The sequence below is a fragment of the Stomoxys calcitrans genome, chromosome 1, assembly GCF_963082655.1.
Source record: "Stomoxys calcitrans chromosome 1, idStoCalc2.1, whole genome shotgun sequence".
NCBI lineage: Eukaryota > Metazoa > Arthropoda > Insecta > Diptera > Muscidae > Stomoxys > Stomoxys calcitrans.
Window position 1 is genome coordinate 8398624 of NC_081552.1, and position 20908 is coordinate 8419531.

General features: G+C 37.6%; 1 protein-coding gene and 1 long non-coding RNA gene across 3 annotated transcripts in view; one reads left to right on the forward strand and one right to left on the reverse strand.

Moving 5' to 3' along the window:
• The window catches only part of LOC106092582 (somatostatin receptor type 5), a 142445-nt gene that overhangs the window by 67906 nt on the left and 53631 nt on the right, over positions 1–20908 (reverse strand). The gene's annotated exons all lie outside the window — the stretch shown is intronic.
• Positions 6083–7911, forward strand: LOC131998541 (uncharacterized). The gene is made up of 2 exons (XR_009398779.1): positions 6083–6158; positions 7537–7911. It is a non-coding gene; the product is annotated as an uncharacterized LOC131998541 (long non-coding RNA).

Here is a 20908-nt window from a genome sequence, read left to right on the forward strand (position 1 = left end):
GTCAAAGTTGATCATACAGCATTTATCTTCGTTATGACTTCGTTGCGGTTATTTTCGGCATTATTTTTTAACTTTCCCACTCTAAGACGGGCCTTAACAATAATTTTCAAAAACACCAAATCTCAGAGGTGGGTAGGGCGATTTAAGCGAAATTTTGTTGGCACTCTAACATTAACCTAAAATCAAAAATTTGGTATCAGCATTTGAGGTGGGGTGCCTAGGTGGGCCGCCCACCCCCAAAACCAGCCAAACGGATTTATAGACCAATCACTATAATTTGCGTATTAACTTAATAGTATTGAAGAGTAGAAAGCGAATATGATATCCAATTGCGGGACTAAGTGTTTCGTGGGTCACCTCACCCCCAAAAACCGCTCAAAAAGGTCATATTTACCGACCATTGCAGTATGGATCTTAAATGAAAGGTCTTTGTAGAGTAGAGCACGAAATTGACTTCTTCTTTTGAGAACAAGTGTCTGGGGATCCACCACATCCTTAAACAGGACTTTTACTTATTTGGTTTTAAATAAGATGTATTTGAGAATAGAACAATTAAAAAGGCGTTAAGTTCGGCCGGGCCGAACTTTGGATACCCACCACCTCGGGTATAAACGAAAACCACCTTTCGTCAAAATACGTCGAAAATGCATACCTTTTGCCCCATAGCAGTATATCGAAATATGTTCCGATTTGGACCAAATACTAACAAGTCATTGTTCAATTGTGTATTGGGTTGCCCAAAAAGTAATTGCGGATTTTTCATATAGTCGGCGTTGATAAATTTTTTCACAGCTTGTGACTCTGTAATTGCATTCTTTCTTCTGTCAGTTATCAGCCGTTACTTTTAGCTTGCTTTAGAAAAAACTTGTAAAAAAGTATATTTGATTAAAGTTCATTCTAAGTTTTATTAAAAATGCATTTACATTCTTTTAAAAAATCCACAATTACTTTTTGGGCAACCCAATATATCAAAATATTGATCTTTTTAGTAGCTATATCTAACAATAAACCGATCTGAACCATATACGACACGGATGTCGAAAAGCCTAACATAAGCTACTGTGTCAAATTTCAGTGAGAGGTCCAAGACTTTAAATCGAGATATTTGTCTATATGGCAGCTATATCCAAATCTGGACAAATTAGGGCCAAGTTGCAGAAAAATGTCGAAAAGCCTAATGCAACTCGCTGTCCCAAATTTCGGCTAAATCGGAAAATAAATGCGCCTTTTATGGGCCCAAAACCTCAAATCGAGAGATCGGTCTATATGGCAGCTATATCCAAATCTGCACCGATCTAGGCAAAATTTAAAAAAAGATCTCGAGTGGCCTAACACAACTCACTGTCCCAATTGTCCGCAAAATCTGATAATAAATAGGCTTTTATGGGCATAAGACCTTAAATCGGCGGATCGGTCTATATGGGGGCTATATCAAGATATAGTCCGATATAGCCCATCTTCCAACTTAAGCTATTTCTATTTTTATAGACTGTAGCCTGATTTCAACAGACCGGCGGACGGACATGCCTAGATGGTCTTAGATTTTTACGCTGATCAAGAATATATATACTTTATAGGGTCGGAAATAGATATTTCGATGTGTTGCAAACAGAATAACAAAATGAATATACCCCCAGCCTTCGGTGGTAGTAAAAGGCGCATTTATTGTCCGATTTTGCCAAAATTTTTGACAGTGAGTTGTGTTAGGCCCTTCGACATCCTTTTTCAATTTGGTTCAGATCGGCCCAAATTTGGATATAGCTGTCTATAGATCGATCTCTCGATTTAATGCTTTGGGCCCATAAAAAACGCTTTTATGGCACAGATAGGTCCAGTTTTGGATATAGCTGCCATATAGACCGATCTCTCGATTTAAGGTTTTCAGCCCACAAAAGGCGCATTTATTGTCCGATGTCACCGAAATTTGGGACAATGAGTTGTGTTTGGTCCCTCGACATCCATCTTTAATTTGGGCCAGATTGGTCCAGATTTGAATATAGCTGTCATATAGACCGATCTCTCGATGTAAGGTTTTGGGCCCATAAAAGTCGCATTTATTGTCCGATGTTGCCGAAATTTGGGACAGCGAGTTGTGTTAGGCCCTGACATTAAGCTTTGTTTCCAAGAATCTTAGTTGTGCTTTACCCCATGATATCAACTCCAATATGTTATTTGATCCATTCAAACAATGGGGGATCAAGTAATAGATATTTTTGAGTGGAATGCATTATTAAAATTTGTGCTCAAGTGGCAGATGGGATGTGGCTCACAACCCTTCTAGAGGCGCCCTCCAGCAAACGGCAGTTTACACCAATCATGACAACATGGGGTTCTAATATAAGGTATACGGTTGTGGACTTCGAATCTTTATTCTGCTCATATATTTGGCAGACCACCTCACCCCTAAACAGTCGATCATTTATAACGACCTAACAGGACACATACCCCCAAAGTTATGATGTTCAGTATGATAGGAGGAGTTGCAAATCTTAAAGTTAAGGTTGTCACCATTTTTAGTTCATCGATAGGGGGTCTTCTTTTCCTAGACAAGTCCAAACGACGTGCTCCTGACCAACACTTTTTTGTTCAAAAGTATTACATGGTTTTATTACTAAGAACTGTTGACAAATTTTTTCACAGCTTGTGACTATGTTATGATACACAATTATTTTAAATACCTTCCACAACTCCATTATGGTTTGGCAATATGATCTGCTGTATTCATTATGCTACAAATAAATTAAAATATTACTTATGGGAGTTGTTGTGTTTTCTTGTCCCTGACAGCTGATTGTCTGATTTTTGTCAGAGGACATACCACCATTTGCGAAACTGTACAAATTGTCACATTCCGAGATTACCATCCGAACTAGGACGAGCTGCTATTCAATATACTGACTGCTCTAGATGCAAGCCCATGGGATTGCTTGGGGTTATTTTCTTGCGCACGTACACAGTAATGTGCAAAAGTGTGTGATCTATACGCTCAAATACTCACCCTTTCTCTCTAGCAGGAGATATACACGAGAATAATTATTGATGCGGTAAACGAATAATCGTTTGCGGCTATCGAAACACTTTTGCCATTAAAGAGTTTTTGTATTGCAGCATATTTACATTTGTATTTATTTTTTCTTCTAACATCCCCTTCATAATTATGCAGCAGCCATTTTCAGCAAACAATCGACTTTTCGGCAGTAAGCCTGTTGCTCCGAAATTGCAGAACTGCTGTTGTAATAGCAGAACTACTGCTGTAATAGCAGAACTACAGCTATAAAAGCAGCAAAATTACCTACTAATATTCAACAGACTGTGTCTGCTATTTTATGCAAACTTTTTTCTATGAGTGTCGTAAAAATTTTCCAAACGTTTTATTTTTTTGCGTATGGTTAAAATATACAATATAACAGAGGTCTAGTCATTCCGTTTGTAACACTTCGAAATATTCTTCTTAGACCCTATAAAGTATATATATTCTTGATTGGGGATTGTAAATGTGCAATATTGGTTCAGATTTAGGTATAGCTCCCATAAAAACCGATCTCCCGATTTAACTTCTTGAGCCCCTGGAAGTCGCAATTTTTGTCCGTTTTGGCTGCAATTTTTCATGTACTGTTCTGTTACAATATCCGACAAGTGTGCCAAGTACGGTCCAAATCAGTCTATAACCTGATATAGCACCCATGTAAACCGGCCTCTCTATCACTCTTGTTCGGTTCCTAGAAGCTCTAATTTTTGCTGGTTTGACAAAACTTCGGTATGTAGAATAAAATTATGCCCTTCTACCAAATTTATTTTGTTAATTTAGAATACATGGTGGTGGGTTCCCAAGATTTGTGCCGGCCGAACTTAGCACACTTTTATTTGTTTTTTTCTAAAATACTAGAGGCCCCCGCAGCGCAGAGGTTAGCATGTCCGCCTATCACGCTGAACGCCTGGGTTCGAATCATGGTGAGACCATCAGGGCAAGGTTTTCAGCGGTGGTTTTCCCCTCCTAATGCTGGCAACATTTGTTAGGTACTACGCCATGTAAAACTTCTCTCCAAAGAGGTGTCACACTGCGGCACGCCGTTCGGACTCGGCTATAAAAGGGAGGCCCCTTATCATTGAGCTTAAACTTGAATCGTACTGCACTCATTGATATGTGAGAAGTTTGCCCCTGTTCCTTAGTGGAATGTTCATGTCCAAAATTTGCAGTTTTACTGGGATTTATTAACACGATTTTTTATTAAGAAAAAAACTCTAATGTCGTATTTCCGTTAAATATTTTATACTATTTTTGGTTTTCTGCAATATGCAAACATACAAAAAATATTTTTACTTTTTTTTCCTTTTTTAAACAAGCAATAAATATTATTAACATTGTCAATTAGCATATTTGTGAGTGTGTGTGTATGAGTTGGATCGGACCACACAGTTGGACTCCATTATTTAAACATTTGAAATCAATTCCGTTTAGTATTGGTGTCTGAGCACTGCTGTGCCAAGGTTGAAGGCCGCTTCCAAGCACGATGCATTTTTAATATTTACGTTTCACAACCCCAGTCAGCCGCCTCCGTTGTTTAGGCGCTGGAAAATCCAAAGGTCAAATTTTGCCCCGTTTTACCCCTACTTTTTTTTGTATGATCATCACCATCACTGAAAGGCCTAACGTTTGTTTTGGCCAATCCAGGCACATTGCGGTGCAATCAATAAATTATTTTTAAATACTCGTTTCGCGTAGACTTAACGACAACGACTGAACAGTGGCAATCCTTTTTATGTGCTTTGCTAAACGGATGTGCCATTACCTAAATTCCAGTTGACAGGACTTTGTGTAAAAGTAAACAGCAAATATTTGAAAATGGTAATCCTCTATTACCAAGACGAATTTAATAAGGTGTGCGCATCGGCGAATTGCTACAACAAAGCATATTTTTTGGGAACTCGATATGTCAACATTTGTAAGCAAGGCGAATAAAATTCGATACGGCTTGGCATTTTAAATTTTCGGCAATTTAATTCATCCAATCAGAGCTGGAAAAATATTTATATTTGAGTGTCAAAGCAAAACAACAAATTTAAACATTATTAAAATTCCCATTAGCTCCAAAGGCTTTTCCTATAAAACCACAACGATGGCAGGTTTAAAAAATTTTCACTAGGGTATAGTAGCGCTGGACACATGGCAAGGCAAACTTAACCAGTATTTGTGGAAATGAGGATTTGTAGACGGTTGAGCAACAATGGTGGCACTGCCCTGAAATTGCGGGGGAAGTGGATTATGGCTTGACGAACACTTTTCTTCTTGTCTAAATTATCTTGACGCCATTCTTGACTATTATCAAGAATATAGTATACTATAGGCGCTTGAAATGGCAGCTGAGGGAACTATTCCTGTTCGCCAGACATTGTATCTTTGTTTTCCTGAGCTTTCTGAATCTTTTTCGAGAGCGACATAATGAACCATAGAACCTATCGCCGCGAGGACATGATACGATTGGTTATTTTACGGCGCCAAGAACACGCCTTTTCACTTAAGTATCACAGGCGTATAAGGTGTGTTTGTCAGGCACTGAATTTCAATATCTGCAACCTGTGGCAACCTGTGTTAGGAAACTCTTAACGGAGCTTCCCATAAACACCACACAAATAGGAGCTCAGTTCCGAGGAGGAGGAGGAGCACCGACCCTTGTGGTGCTTAATGAAAAAAGTCATAATTTAAAAGATTTGCATTTCCTTCGGCAGCAATTCCTTCTCTGGTACACCTAGCGCTGGTTCACAGAAATAGGTCTCCAGCATACATTTAAAAACTGAAATATTTGGAATGTAGCCTTCCATTTTAAAGGTAAATTGTTTTTAATTTGTTTGTCTTTTCAGCTTCTCCAAACTTTTCTTATTCTATTAATTGAACGTATAATCGAACAAAACACATACAATTAAATTTTGAATTTTTGAAACTAAAATTGACGCTTAATTCTGTACGACATTTAAAATTTTCGGCAAATTTGCTTGAACCAATCAGAGCAAGAAGAAAGAGTTTATTCATTTGTGAGTGTCAAGCTAGAAAAAACTAATTTAAAACTGTTCAAGATTCCCATTAGTTCCAGACGCATTACCCACAAAACTACCAAGGTGGCAGTTTTCAATAGTCATAATAACCTTCCTCGTTGGATTAGGTAAGGATTCCCTCTGAATTGAGTTCATATGATGTTGATGGGCAGGCGGTGACATTTGGTTAAAGTCAGAGCGGAATTTTGTACTGCTTGCCAACACACTATTTATAGTCCTATTCTAATCTTTCAAAGCCTTCAAAATTTGCTTGTCTTTGTGAATATCTTAGTTTTATAGTGATAGTTTGGCGAATCAGCTTCAGTATTTAGATGAATTTTTTTTTTTTCGCTCATTATACCCACCACCGAAGGATGGGGGAATATTAATTTTTTCATTCCGTTTGCAACACATCATATATCCATTGACAACCCTATAAAGTATATATATATTCTTGATCAGCGTAAAAATCTAAGACGATCTAGCCATGTCCGTCCGTCTGTCCGCCTGCGTGTTGAAAAAACGCTACAGTTTTTAAAAATAGAGATATTGAGCTGAAACTTTGCACAGATTCCTTTTCTATTTTCTAGCAGGTTCAGTCCGAAGATGGGCTATATCGGACGATATCTCGATATAGCCCCCATATAGATTGATCCGCCGATTTAGGGTCTTAGGCCCATAAAAGCCACATTTATTATCCGATTTTGCTGAAATTTTGAGACAGTGAGTCGTGTTAGGCCTTTCGACATTCTTCTTAAATTTGGCCCAGATCGGTCCAGATTTGTATATGGCTCTCATATAGACCGATCCGCCGATTTAGGGTCTTAGGCCCATAAAAGCCACGCCATATAGATTTAAAATCTTGGCCCCATAAAAGGCGCATTTATAATCCGATTTAACTGAAATTTGACACAGTGACTTATGTTAGGCTTTTCGACATCCGTGTTGTAAATGCTTCAGATCGTTTATTTTAGATAAAGCTACTAAAAAGATTAATATTTTGTTATACACAATTGAACAATGACTTGTTCTTATTAGTATTTGGTCCAAATCGGAACATATGGCCCTTCAAATCTAAACGCCTTTTTACTTGTTTTAATTTGCTCTCAAGGTAGTTTTATGAAAATGTTTTTGTTTCATAAGATGTTATTGAAATCTATCGAAATCTTTCTTTAAAAAAAATATTTTGCAGGCGCAAAATATTTTATTGAAATTTTTTCAGAAAACAAAAATTTTAAAATGTAGTCTTTAGAAAAATTGTTATTGAAATTTTGTCTTCAAATAAAATGTTGTCTCTAAAAAAAAAATAATTTCGAGGGGGTCGGGCCCGGGCTGAAGAAAATGTAATGCTGAATTATTAAAACTTTGTACTTGGGAGAAATTGTGATGAAGTTTAGTCTTTAAAAATATAACGCTAAAATTTTGCCTTTAGAAAAAATTTCATTAAAATTTTATACTTAAGAAATTTATTTTAAGGTGGTCCCGGTCTGATTAATTTTTTTTTAGGTTCGGGCCCGGTAGCTTCTTGTGACAGCAATGAAGACCACATAGATCCGACCTCAATGTTGCAGCCAGTTTTTTGGGTAAAGCCTCTGGAGCTAATTGGAATTTTGAACATTTTTATATGTATTTTAGCTTGAGACTCAAACATTAATAAACTTCTTTCTTCTTGCTCTGATTGCAATTTGCCGAAAATTTTTAAATGCTAGGTTAAATCGAATTTTCTTCGCCCTGTTTACAAATTTTGACATCAAATTCCCCAAAGAGATGCTTTGTTGTAGCAATTCGTTGATGCGGCCACCTTATTAAATACGCCTTGGCCCTAACATTTAAAATTTTCGGCAAATATCCTTCGACCAAACAGAGCAAGGAGAATCATAATCATGTTATTTTATTATAACTCCATAGGTACATCTAAATAGGAGCTGGTCTCGATCATATTTTATTCAGGTTCGGAGAACTCATATACAAATAACAACATATGAATATATATGTATATGAGAGCTATATCCAAATCTGAACCGACTTCTTAAAATATTGTTTGAAATATTGGGTTGCCCTAAAAGTAATTGCGGATTTTACATATAGTCGGCGTTGACAAATTTTTTCACAGCTTGTGACTCTGTAATTGCATTCTTTCTTCTGTCAGTTATCAGCTGTAACTTTTAGCTTGCTTTAGAAAAAAAGTGTAAAAAAAAGTATATTTGATTAAAGTTCATTCTATGTTTTATTAAAAATGCATTTACTTTCTTTTAAAAAATCCGCAATTACTTTTGGGCAACCCAATATGTTGTTATTACGGCCATATAAATGCAAATCCGGTGATAAATATGTATGGGTGCTACATCCAAATTGGAACCGGTTTTGAAGAAATCTTGCTGATATGTTATGATCGCTGCTACGTTAGCAAAACAATCCGTGCCAAATTTTATGCAGATCGGTTACAAATTGTGTTTATTACAGCCTTATAAGTGTAAATCGGCGATACATATATATGGGAGCTATGTCCACAGCTGAACCGATTTTAAAGAAATCTCGCAGATATTTTAAGATCAGTAGCAAAACAATCCGTGCCAAATTTTGTGCATATCAGTTGAAAATTGTAGTTACTACGGCAATTTAGGTGCAAATCGGGCGTTAAATATATATGGGAGTTATATCTAAATCTAAACCGATATTGATGAAATCTTGCAGATATATACAATCCTCGCAGATCATTTTTGGTGCAGATCGGTTGAAAATTGTTGTTACTACGGCCATTTAATATATATTGGAGCTATATCCAACTGAACTGATTTTGGCGAAATCTCTCAGATATGTTAAGATCAGTAGCAAAGCAATCCGTACCAAATTTTGTGCAGATCGGTTGAAAATTTTAGCTACGACGGCCATTTAAGTGCAAATCTGACGATACAAATATATGGGAGCTACATCCAAATCCAGGCCGATTTTGATGAAATCATGCAGATATATTAATATCAGTAACAAAACAGCCTATGCCAAGTTTGTGCAGATCTGTTGAAAATTGTAGCTACTACGGCCATTTAAGTGCAAATGGGACGATACATATATGTGGGAGCTATATCCAAATCTAGGCCGATTTTGATGAAATCATGCAGATATATTAATATCAGTAACAAAACAGCCTATGCCAAGTTTGTGCAGATCGGTTGAAAATTGTAGCTACTACGGCCATTTAAGTGCAAATCGAACGATACATATATATGGGAGCTATATCAAAATCTAAAACGATTTTGATGAAATCATGCAGATATGTTAAGATCAGCAACAAAACAGTCCGTGCCAAAATTTGTGCAGATCGGTTGAAAATTTCGGTTCTTACGGCCATTTAAGTGCAAATCGGAGGATACATATATATGGGAGCTATATCGAAATCTAGACCGATTTTGATGAAATCATGCAGATATGTTAAGATCAGCAACAAAACAGTCCGTGACAAAATTTGTGCAGATCGGTTGAAAAATGTAGTTCTTACGGCCATTTAAGTGCAAATCGGGCGATACATATATATGGGAGCTATATCTAAATCTGAACCGATTTTGATATGTGCAAAATTTCGTGATGACAACAAATACGGCCTGCACTTTGGTTACAAGAATACATGGACTCACAGACGGACAGACGGACTTGGCTAAATCGAATCACAAAGTGATTCTGAGTCGATCGGTATACTTATCAATGGGTCTAGCTCTTATCCTTCTTAGCGTTGCAAACAAATGCGCAAACTTATAGTACCCTGTACCACAGTGGTAGAATTATATTGTCTCAATCTATCTCTCTGAAAATGAATTCGAAGCATCGCAGTTGAAATCCCTGGACATAACAAAAGTCAAAAACAATTTTTCTGTGACTTGATTGACCTTATAAAGTTTTTACTTAAATGACCTTCAGAGTGGCAATAACACAATTCTAAGCATGGCCCCTCTCTTGTCCAACAAGAGTATGCAAATGCTGTTTCATACTAAATTTGCTTTAATATAAATTAAATAACGAGTATGAAGTATTTTATCTCTTACAAACATAATGAATGTATACAGTTTTCTATTGCTAAGAAAAATTTGCTGAAATTTCTGGAAAATGTCTAAAACATTTTGAGTTTTCTAAAAGCTGCAGTCAATCAATGTCTTAATGTTAAAAGATTTAGATTCCAAATAATTGTTTTTGGCTTTTTATTACCAAATTGTTGTGAACGGATTATCCAAAGATGGTTCTTTGGTTTTCTTTTTGATGGTTCTAAGAATGACAGACAAACTACTTACCAGAAAATCTGAAAAAATCAAAAAAAAAAAAAAAATTTAAATCGGATAAGAGAAATACGTTTTAAAGAAAATTAAATAAAGGCCTTTTTAAAAAAATATAGCAAGTAAGAATATGCTAAGTTCGGCCGGGCCGAGTCACCGTCACCATGGATTCTGCTGAAAATGTACACAAATGAACTTAGTTGAAGGCCCTATGTGTACCATTTAAATTAATGTTTTGCCAAACTAGACCAAAACTTAAGTTCTAGGGGCCATAGAAGCCTCATCGGTAGTTTGGTTTATATTGGATCTATATCAGATTTTATAGACAAACTAGCTGACCCGGGCCAGCTCCGCTGCGCCTTCTTTTACTTTATATGGAACAAAAGTTTCCTTGGAATATTTATTTTCGACAATTAAAGAGCATTTAGTGAAATACCATGCTACGAGAATAGCATATCGCTTGACTAACGGTTCAATAATATAAGTGCCCTTATCTGAATTCCATATGATCTTTACTGGTCTTCGAATTTAAGTTTGGATGTAAGTTGTACTCCATTCTTAAAATACTTCATTTCAGCCCGATATTCTCATGTTATCTGATTTAGGGGTGTTTTCGGTGGTGAGTTCTTGGCCCTAAAGAATATGAGCATCGTGCTCTTCTCTCAAATACCATTTATTTAAACCCCATATTGGCATTGGTTTAAGGGAGTTTACACGAAGAGGCGTCCCCCAAACACATGGCCCCGAAATTGGTTATCATATACCTCAAATACCTTTCATTTGAGCCACATATTGGCATGGTCGAAAAATGTTTACCCTTTGGGGGCTGTTTTGGGAAAGGGGTGATGCCCTAAATACATGGTCCTAAATACTTTTATTTGAGCCCCATATTGCGATGGTCAGTAAGAAATTGCTGTTTGTGGGGTAATTTGGGAAAGGGGTAGACCTCCAGAGAATTGGTCCCGAAAATGGGTATCAATTCTTGCTCTACCCCCCAATAACTTGTATTTAAGCTCCACATTGACATGGAAGGTAAATATGTCCGATTTAGGGGTGTTTTGGGGATTGTGGTGGTCCCCCCACATTGCAAATGCAAATTTTGCAAAGGAACATTCCACTAAGGAACCGGGGCAAACTTCTCATATATCAATGAGTGCAGTTTTTAAACTCAATGTTAAGGGACCTCCTTTTTATAGCCGAGTACGAATGGCGTACCGCAGTGCGACACCTCTTGGGAAAGAAGTTTACATGGCATGGTACCTCGTAAATGTTGCCAGCATAAAAAAAACCACCGATTCGAACCCAGGCGTTCAGAGTCATAGGCGAACATACTAACCTCTGCGCTACGGTGGCCTCCAACAGTATCCAACATGGTCCCCCAACATTAAGCCCTGAAAATATATCAACAACGTGGTCTATTCTCATATATCTTTATATCATTTATTTGAAACATATTGCCATTGGCCTCAAAAATTGTAATCAAAATCTTTTTCTAATCTCATTTAAACTTCTTATTGCAAAAGTCAGTAAATATGTTCGGTTTGGGGTATTTGCCCTAAAATCTATAAATATTTGGTTCCACTTCCTTAAAGACCCAAATTGTCTTGGTGGGCAAATACATCCTATTTGGGGGTTGTTATGGTGGTCAGACGTTCCCTAGACAGTTGGCCCCTAATGTTGATATGAGATACGTGGTCTACTCCCACATACCTTTAATTTGAGCCCCATATTTCCATAGTCGGCAAACATTACCGTCTTGGGGGGTGTTTTGGGGGATGGGCGGCCACTCAGTGAGGTGGCCTTAAAAATATATATCGGATTCGTATTCCACTTTAAAAGCCCTCTTATTTGAGCCTCGTATTGCAATGGTCAGCAAATACTTTCTATTTTGGGTGCTGTTGTGGGAGTGGCGTGGCCCCATAGACACTTTTCCCGAATATTGATATCAAATTCGTGCTTTACTCCCAAAGACCTTTCATTTGAGCCCCATATTGCTATGGTCGTAAATTTCCCCTCTTTGGGGGATGTTTTTAGTGAGAGGCGGCCCCACAAACACTTGGTCCCATATTTGGATATCAGATTCGTATTCTACATTCAAATACCTTTTATTTAAGCCCTATATTCCCATGGTCAGTAAATAAATCCTCTTTGGGGGGTGTTTTGGGGAAGGGGTGGACCTCCAAAAACGTGGTCCAACATTTGGTTATCAGATTCGTATTCTACTCGCAAATACCTTTCATTTTAGTCCCATATTGCCATGGTCGGTAAATATGTCCGATTTAGGGGTGTTTTGGGGCTTGGGGTGATCCTCCTAGCACTTGGTCCGACAATTGGATATCAGATACGTTTTCTTATCCTAAATACCTTTCATTTGAGTCCCATATTGTCGTGATTTGTCAAAATATATGTTTGGTAGGTTTTTGGGTGGGGCAACCCCCATAGGTACCCCATCCGAAATTTGGATACCAAATTTTTATTTTTAGTGTACTATATGAGAGCACACAAAATTTGGCTTAAATCGCACCACCCATCTCCGAGATCTGGCGCTTCCCCTTCAGATATCAAAAAATGTAGTACCCTATTTTCAACACGGGATCATTATGCACCATCTGTGAAAATTTCAAGAAAATCGGTTCAGCCGTTTCTGAGTCTAGTGGGGGGTACACTAATTTCGTCCATCTGTTTGTAACTACTCGAAATATTCGTTTGAAACCCCATAAAGTATATATATTCTTGATCGTCGCGACATTTTATGTCGATCTAGCTATGTCCGTCCGTCCGTCTGTCCGTTTGTCTGTCGAAAGCTCGCTAACTTCCGAAGGAGTAAAGCTAGCCGCTTGATTTTGCACAAATACTTCTTATTAGTGTAGGTCGGTTGGTATTGTAAATGGGCCATATCGGCCCATGTTTTGATATAGCTGCCATCTAAACCGATCTTTGGTCTTGACTTCTTGAGCCTCTAGCCACTATTCATAGTGTGTATGCTTTATAAACGTGTTTGACTTCCCCCATATATTCCTGAAAACATAATTCAAGATAAATGCGCAACTGTTCTCGAAGTTCGGAATGTTGTCCTTGGAAAATCATGAAAGGCCTTAGCTGATATTCTTTGAACATTCTGTTATTTACTTCTTTTATTGTTATTATTATTATGAAACATTTTGAAGCAAAATGAGTTTTATGCCTGCAGAAAAAAAACGTTCCGTTTCATAGAAACATGACATGAAACAATTTGTAGATACTTCAATGCTACTATGAAATAACAAGCTCCTACGCTAAGTCTCAGTAGTGATGGGACCGGCGGAAAAATTTCTACGGCATCCAATGATACAGGAAAACATAAAATTAAAAATTCCTTGCAAATTTATTGGTTTTGACAGGCGTCCAACAAGTAACGACAAAATTGAGTGCAAAATTATTATACACACGCACTTAGGTAGAAATTCATATAAAAAAAAAAAAAATATTTTCTTTATTAATTTGCGAACATTTTCATTAGAGGTAGGATTTGGCAAAGAGAATTCCCTAGCCGTGAAATTATTTCTTTGGTGACGGGAAAATTTTTAACTTTTCCTGAGATACGCGAATGAACAATAGGTCATTCTGATAAAAATTTTAAAATTTTATTTAAAGAAATTAAAAAAAATTATTATAAAAATTTAAAAAAAAAATCTTTTAGGAAATTTAAACAAAATCCTTTAAAAAAATTAAAGGAATGCGGACCAAATATCATTATCTTAAAACAAGTAAAAGCGTGCTAAGTTCGGCCGGGCCGAATCTTATATACCCTCCACCATGGATCGCATTTGTCGAGTTCTTTTCCGGGCATCTCTTCATTTGGGAAAAAGGATATAAGAAAAGATTTCCTCTGCTATTAGAGCGATATCAAGATATGGTCCGGTTTGGACCACAATTAAATTATATGTTGGAGGCCTGTGTAAAATGTCAGCCAATTCGAATAAGAATTGCGCCCTTTGGGGGCTCAAGAAGTAAAATAGAGAGATCGATTTATATGGGAGCTGCATCGGGCTATAGACCGATTCGGACCATAATAAACACATATGTTGATGGTCATGAGAGAATCCGTCGTACAAAATGTCAGGCAAATAGGATAATAATTGCGACCTCTAGAGGCTCAAGAAGTCACGATCCCAGATCGGTTTATAAGACAGCTATATCAGGTTATGAACCGATTTGAACCATACTTGGCACAGTTGTTGGATATCATAACAAAACACGTAGTGCCAAAATTCATTCAAATCGGATAAGAATTGCGCCCTCTAGAGGCTCAAGAAGTCAAGACCCAAGATCGGTTTATATGACAGCTATATCAAAACATGGACCGATATGGCCCATTTACAATACCAACCGACCTACACTAATAAGAAGTATTTGTGCAAAATTTCAAGCGGCTAGCTTTACTCCTTCGGAAGTTAGCGTGCTTTTGACAGACGGACGGACAGACGGACGGACATGGCTAGATCGATATAAAATGTTACGACGATCAAGAATATATATACTTTATGGGGTCGCAAACGAATATTTCGAGTAGTTACAAACAGAATGACGAAATTAGTATACCCCCCATCTTATGGTGGAGGGTATAAAAAAATTTGTACTTGTTGTAAAATGTGTACTTGTAAAACAACACATACTATGATATTACTGACAAAGTCTTATAGGTTTTGTATCTCGGAGGCCATTGTAGCACTGGGTTCGCTGACGTTCGCTAAGGCACCATACAATATAACAAGTGGGAGCGTGCAGAGTTCGACCAGGCCGAATCTTTGGAACCCACTACCATGGATACTGCTTAAATTTATTCAAACTAAATTTAATTGGAGCTCCCATTTAAACCGATCTCCCGATTTGACTTCTTGTGCCCCTGTTGAAACAACATCAGACCATACCTCTGGTAAATCGGTCTCTCGATCATCCTTGTTCGGTTCCTAAAACATGGCCGTACTTGGCACAGTTGTTGAAGGTCATAACAGAACACTATTTGCAAAGTTTCAGCCAAATAGGACATATTTGCTCACCAAGACAATTTGCGTCTTAAAGAGAGTGGAACTAAATATTAATAGTTTTTGGGGCCAATACCCCAAACCGCACATATTTGCGGTTATCCTTTTGCAATAAGGAGTTTAAATGAGATTAGAAAATGAATTTTGGGGGCAATGGCAATATGGGGTTCAAATAAATGATATATAGATATATGAGAATAGAGCACGTTTCTGATATATTTTCCGGGCTTAGTGTTTGGGGGGACCACCCCAATCCCCAAAACACCCCTAAATCGGGCATATTTACCGACCAAGTCAATGTGGAGCTTAAATGAAAGTTATTGAGGGGTAGAGCAAGAAGTGATAGCCATTTCGGGACCAATTTTCTGGGGGTCTACCCCTATCCCAAAATACTCCTAAAGGGAAAAATTTTTCGACCATGGCAATATGTGGCTCAAATGAAAGGTATTTGAGATTATAAAACGAATTTGATAACCTATTTCGGGGCCATGTGTTTGGCGGACGCCTCATCCTGTAAACTCCACTTAAGCCAGTAGCAATATGGTATTTGAGAGAAGAGCACGATGCTAATATTTTTTCAGGGCCAAGTATCTGGGGGACCACCTCTCCCCCGAAAAAAATAAAACAGCTCGTTTAAATTCTGTCTCTCCATCTCATTTTGGGTTTCTTATCACCTTTCCCCGCCTTCTACCATTAGTACGCTCTAATCTCTTGGAGTTTCACATCTATTGGAAGCTCTAGCTTGAATACGATCTGTAATAGGAAGATGGCGTATTATGTGCATGGCCGTAACGCTGACAGAAGTCCGATGATGTGCAGCCTGATGAATCATGTGACCTAGCCATACAATACCCGTGAGTTCGCACAGCTCGACGCCGATCCTTAACGCTCATTGCCAAGAAATTGTTGCGGTATTTCAACGGATGATACGGCAGATGAGACACAAACAAACAAACACAAATTGATTTTTATACATAAGAGTAGTAAGGGAAGCCAAGGGATCATTAAATACTTATTAGTCCCGAGGCTAACAAAAGGCAGCAGAATTATATAAACATAGATTTTGTTTTTGTTCAAATAAAAGAAAACAGAGTTACCTTGTATAAAAAGTATAAATATGTCGTTTTTAATGTGAAATGCACATCTAAATATTACATAAAATAACTTTGTTCACCCACGTATCACAAACATTTGAAAAGTGTCTGTGTCTGTTATTCTTCATTTAAAATATATATTTTATATTCCTTGAAATCTTGCCACAGAAGTGATGATAAACGTTCACTGGTAAACTTAATGCGACTTGGGGGATGGGGGTAGCTATTGCTACGATGCCATTGGTAAACTTTGAAGTTAAAGGGAATTTTCAGTTTGAATGCGAACATAAACAGACTTTGCAGAGAAATAAAATAAAAACAAGTCTTTTTTCCAAGCCGAAATCGAAATTTAATGTGAAACATGTGTATTAGGATAAACCACCATGGCAACAGAGTGTGCATACCGCAGAATTTTATTAATCAATTCAGCATGATGTTGAATTAAAACTCATTATCTTCTGCTAGAAGGCTAAAAGATATCTTATATATAACAAGTAAAAGCGTGCTAAGTTCGGCCGGGCCGAATCTTATATACCCTCCACCATGGATCGCATTTGTCGAGTCCTTTTTCCGGCATCTCTTCTTAGGCAAAAAAGGATAAAAGAAAAGAGTTGCCCTGCTTTTAAAACGATATCAAGATATGGTCCGGTTCGGACCACAATTAAATTATATGTTGGAGACCTGTGTAAAATTTCAGCCAATTCGTAAAAGAATTGTGCCCATTGGGGCTCACGAAGTAAAATAGAGAGAACGATTTATATGGGATCTGTATCGGGCTATAGACCGATTCAGACCATAATAAACACGTTTGTTGATGGTCATAAGAGGATCCGTCGTACAAAATTTCAGGCATATCGGATAATAATTGCAACCTCTAGGGGTCAAGAAGTCAAAATTCCAGATCGGCTTATATCATAACGAAATATTTCGTGCAAAAATTCATTCAAATCGGATAAGAATTGTGCCCTCTAGAGGCTTAAGAAGTCAAGACCCAAGATCGGTTTATATGGCAGCTATATCAGGTTATGGACCGTTTTAAACCATACTTGGCACAGTTTTTGGATATCATAACAAAATACTTCGTGCAAAATTCCATTCCAATCGGATAAGAATTGCGCCCTCTAGATGCTCAAGAAGTCAAGACCCAAGATCGGTTTATATGGCAGCTATATCAGGTTATGGACCGATTTAACCCTTATTTGACACAGTTGTTGAAAGTAAAAATAAAATACGTCATGCAAAATTTCATTTCAATCGGATAAGAATTGCGCACTCTAGAGGCTCAAGAAGTCAAGACCCAAGATCGGTTTATATGGCAGCTATATCAGGTTATGGACCGATTTGAACTATACTTGGCACAGTTGTTGGATATCATAACAAAACACGTCGTGCAAAAATTCATTCCAATCGGATAAGAATTGCGCACTCTAGAGGCTCAAGAAGTCAAGACCCAAGATCGGTTTATATGGCAGCTATATCAAAACATGAACCGATATGGCCCATTTACAATACCAACCGACCTACACTAATAAGAAGTATTTGTGCAAAATTGGGGTCTCAGACGAATATTTCGAGTAGTTACAAACAGAATGACAAAATTAGTATACCCCCCATCTTATGGTGGAGGGTATAAAAATCAATTTGTGTTTGTTTGTAGGTTTGTTTGGTTGTTTGTTTGTTTTTTTGTTTGTGTGTTCCTTATAGACTCAGAAACGGCTGAACCAATTTTCTTGAAATTTTCAAAGTTGGCGCATAATGATCCCGTGGTGAAAATAGGGTACTAAATTTTTTGATATTTGAAGGGGAAGCGGACCCTCCCCCTTACCCTAATATTCAGAAACGCCAGATCTCGGAGATGGGTGGTGCTATTTAAGCGAAATTTTGTGTGCTCTCATATAGTACCCTAAAAATAAAAATTTGGTATCCAAATTTCGAATGGGGTACCTAGGGGGTACCTGCCCCCACCCTAAAACCTACCAAACATATATTTAGACAAATCACGACAATATGGACTCAAATAAAAGGTATTTGCGAGTAAAATACGAATCTAATATCCCAATATAGGACCACGTTTCTGGGGTCCACCCCTTTCCCAAAACACTCCTCAAACAGGACTTTTTTACTGACCATGGGAACATGGGCCTTAAATAAAGGTATTTGCGAGTAGAATACGAATCTGATATCCAAATATGGGACGAAGTGTTTGGGGGCCGCCTCTTCCCCCAATGGGGCAAGTTTACGACCATAGCAATATGGAGCTCAAATAAAAGGTCTTTGGGAGTAAAGCATGAATTTGATATCAATATTCGGGAAAAGTGTCTATGGGGCCACCCCACGCCCACAACACCACCCAAATAGGAAATATTTTCTGACTATTGCAATATGTGGCCCAATTAAGAGGTATTTTAGAATAGAACACGAATCCGATATATATTTTCAAGGCCAATTCACTGAGTGGTTTACATATATACCCGAGGTGGTGGCCCGGCCGAAGCACGCTTTTACTTGTTTTTTTTTCATTTTCTCTTTCCCTAAAAATTTCGCTTTGAATTTTGAATGTCTTTCATTCCTCTCGTTGACCTTATTTCCACCAACTAAGTTTTTTTTAATTAGAATTGAAATTGATAAAGTTTTCTGTTTTCACGAAGTATTTCTTTAATCTCAAGTTTCCTTTGTGCTTCAGTGATAAGTTTAAGCGTTCATTCATTTTTGTCGAAATTGTCCTTTGAGTTCAATATTAAAATGATCACAAAGGATAACTATTGAAATAAGATAACAATGGCAGAGATTATTTGATGCAGTTTTCAAAGACAGTAGCGTGTAGAGAAGTTTTGAGAGAACGATGTAAGACAGATTTTTAGTAGCCTGTTTGTCAATCTTGAAGTCTAACAATGATGTAACTTCAGAGTTTGCTTAAACGGCATTTCGTCAATTAGTCAAAAAATTAAGTATTTCAATATGTACATAGATTTCTAAATGTCAATAGAGCTACAAATTCATCGAAGGTATTTACCAAAAGCTGTCTACATAAATTAATCTGAATAGTAATGATCTTTCAGTCGCCTGGGTATCTCTTTAGTCATCGACAAACTTTTAAGTAGATCGAGCCATGTCCGTCCGCACGTCCGTCTGTCTGTCGAAAGCACGCTAACTTTCGAAGGAGCAAGGCTAGCCACTTGAAATTTTGGACAAATACTTCTTATAAGTGTAGGTCGGTTGAGATTGTAAATGGGCCATATCGGTTCAAGTTTTGATATAGCTGCCATATAAACCAATCTTGGATCTTAACTTGAGTCACTAGAGGGCGCAATTATTATCCGATTTAGCTGAAATTTTATACAACAGCTTCTCCCATGACCCTTAACATACGTGTCAAGTATGGTCTGAATCAGTCTATAACCGGATACAGCTCCTCTATAAACCGATCTCCCGTTTTTACTTCTAGAGCCCCTAAAGGGCGCATTTTTTTTTTAGATTTGGCTTAAACTTTACGGAATGACTTTTACTAATTATGGTCCGAATCGAGCCATAACTTGATATAGCTCCAATAGCATAGCAATCCTTTTTTGTATCCTTTGTTTTCCTAAAAAGAGATACCAGGAAAAGAACTCGCAAAATGCGATCCATTGTAGAGGGCATATAAGATTCGCACTTTACTTGTTTTTGAAGAGAAAGTTTTGTGTGTGACAATATGTTTGGAAAATCTAATCGATGAGGTTCAGGATTGAAGGATCTCCATGGAGCACTGCTTCACAGACCTTCGCTACATTAGGTTTAAAATAGCACAGCCAGCTCAATATATTAAAATCTTCCGGAATAAGGTGAAAACCAACTGGTCAAAATTTGGAAGACAACTCAGAGGAGGCTTGGGTAAGATACTTTGATTAGTACAAGCATAGAGAAAATTGACATTGGGGCTTTTCGAAGATAGTTGTCCTCTTCGAGTAAGGAAAACAGCCCAAGAAAACCCTGGATGACCGGGCAGATTTCCAACATTGGGAAATAGAGCAGCAGACTTTATAACAGATCACGCCGTAAAAAAGCGAATGTATATTACGATGTTGCATACGGCTCAAGGAATACAATAAGATTATCAGAGCGGCAACATGTGACTCCTGGAAGATTTTCTGCTAACATGTTGATAACGTTAACGACTTTTGATTAAAAAAAATTTTTCACAGGAAACGATTGGATTCACCGAAACACCGGAATCTTGGGATAATAAGGTTGATCGAAGGTTTAAAGAGTTTAAAACCATTTAAGACACCTGGGCGTGATGGAATTTTTGCAGCATTACAACTTACTCCCCATCTGGCCGCTAATTTTACAGCGTGCCTAGGACTTGCTTATACTCCGAAAGCTTATTCGAAAGGTATTTATAACCAAGTCCGCCATGACAAGTAATGTGACACCATAGGCCTACAGACATATAAGCATTACGGGCTTTCTACTCAAAACCGTGGAACGTATTGTGGTACCATAATAAGAAGTAGGACAT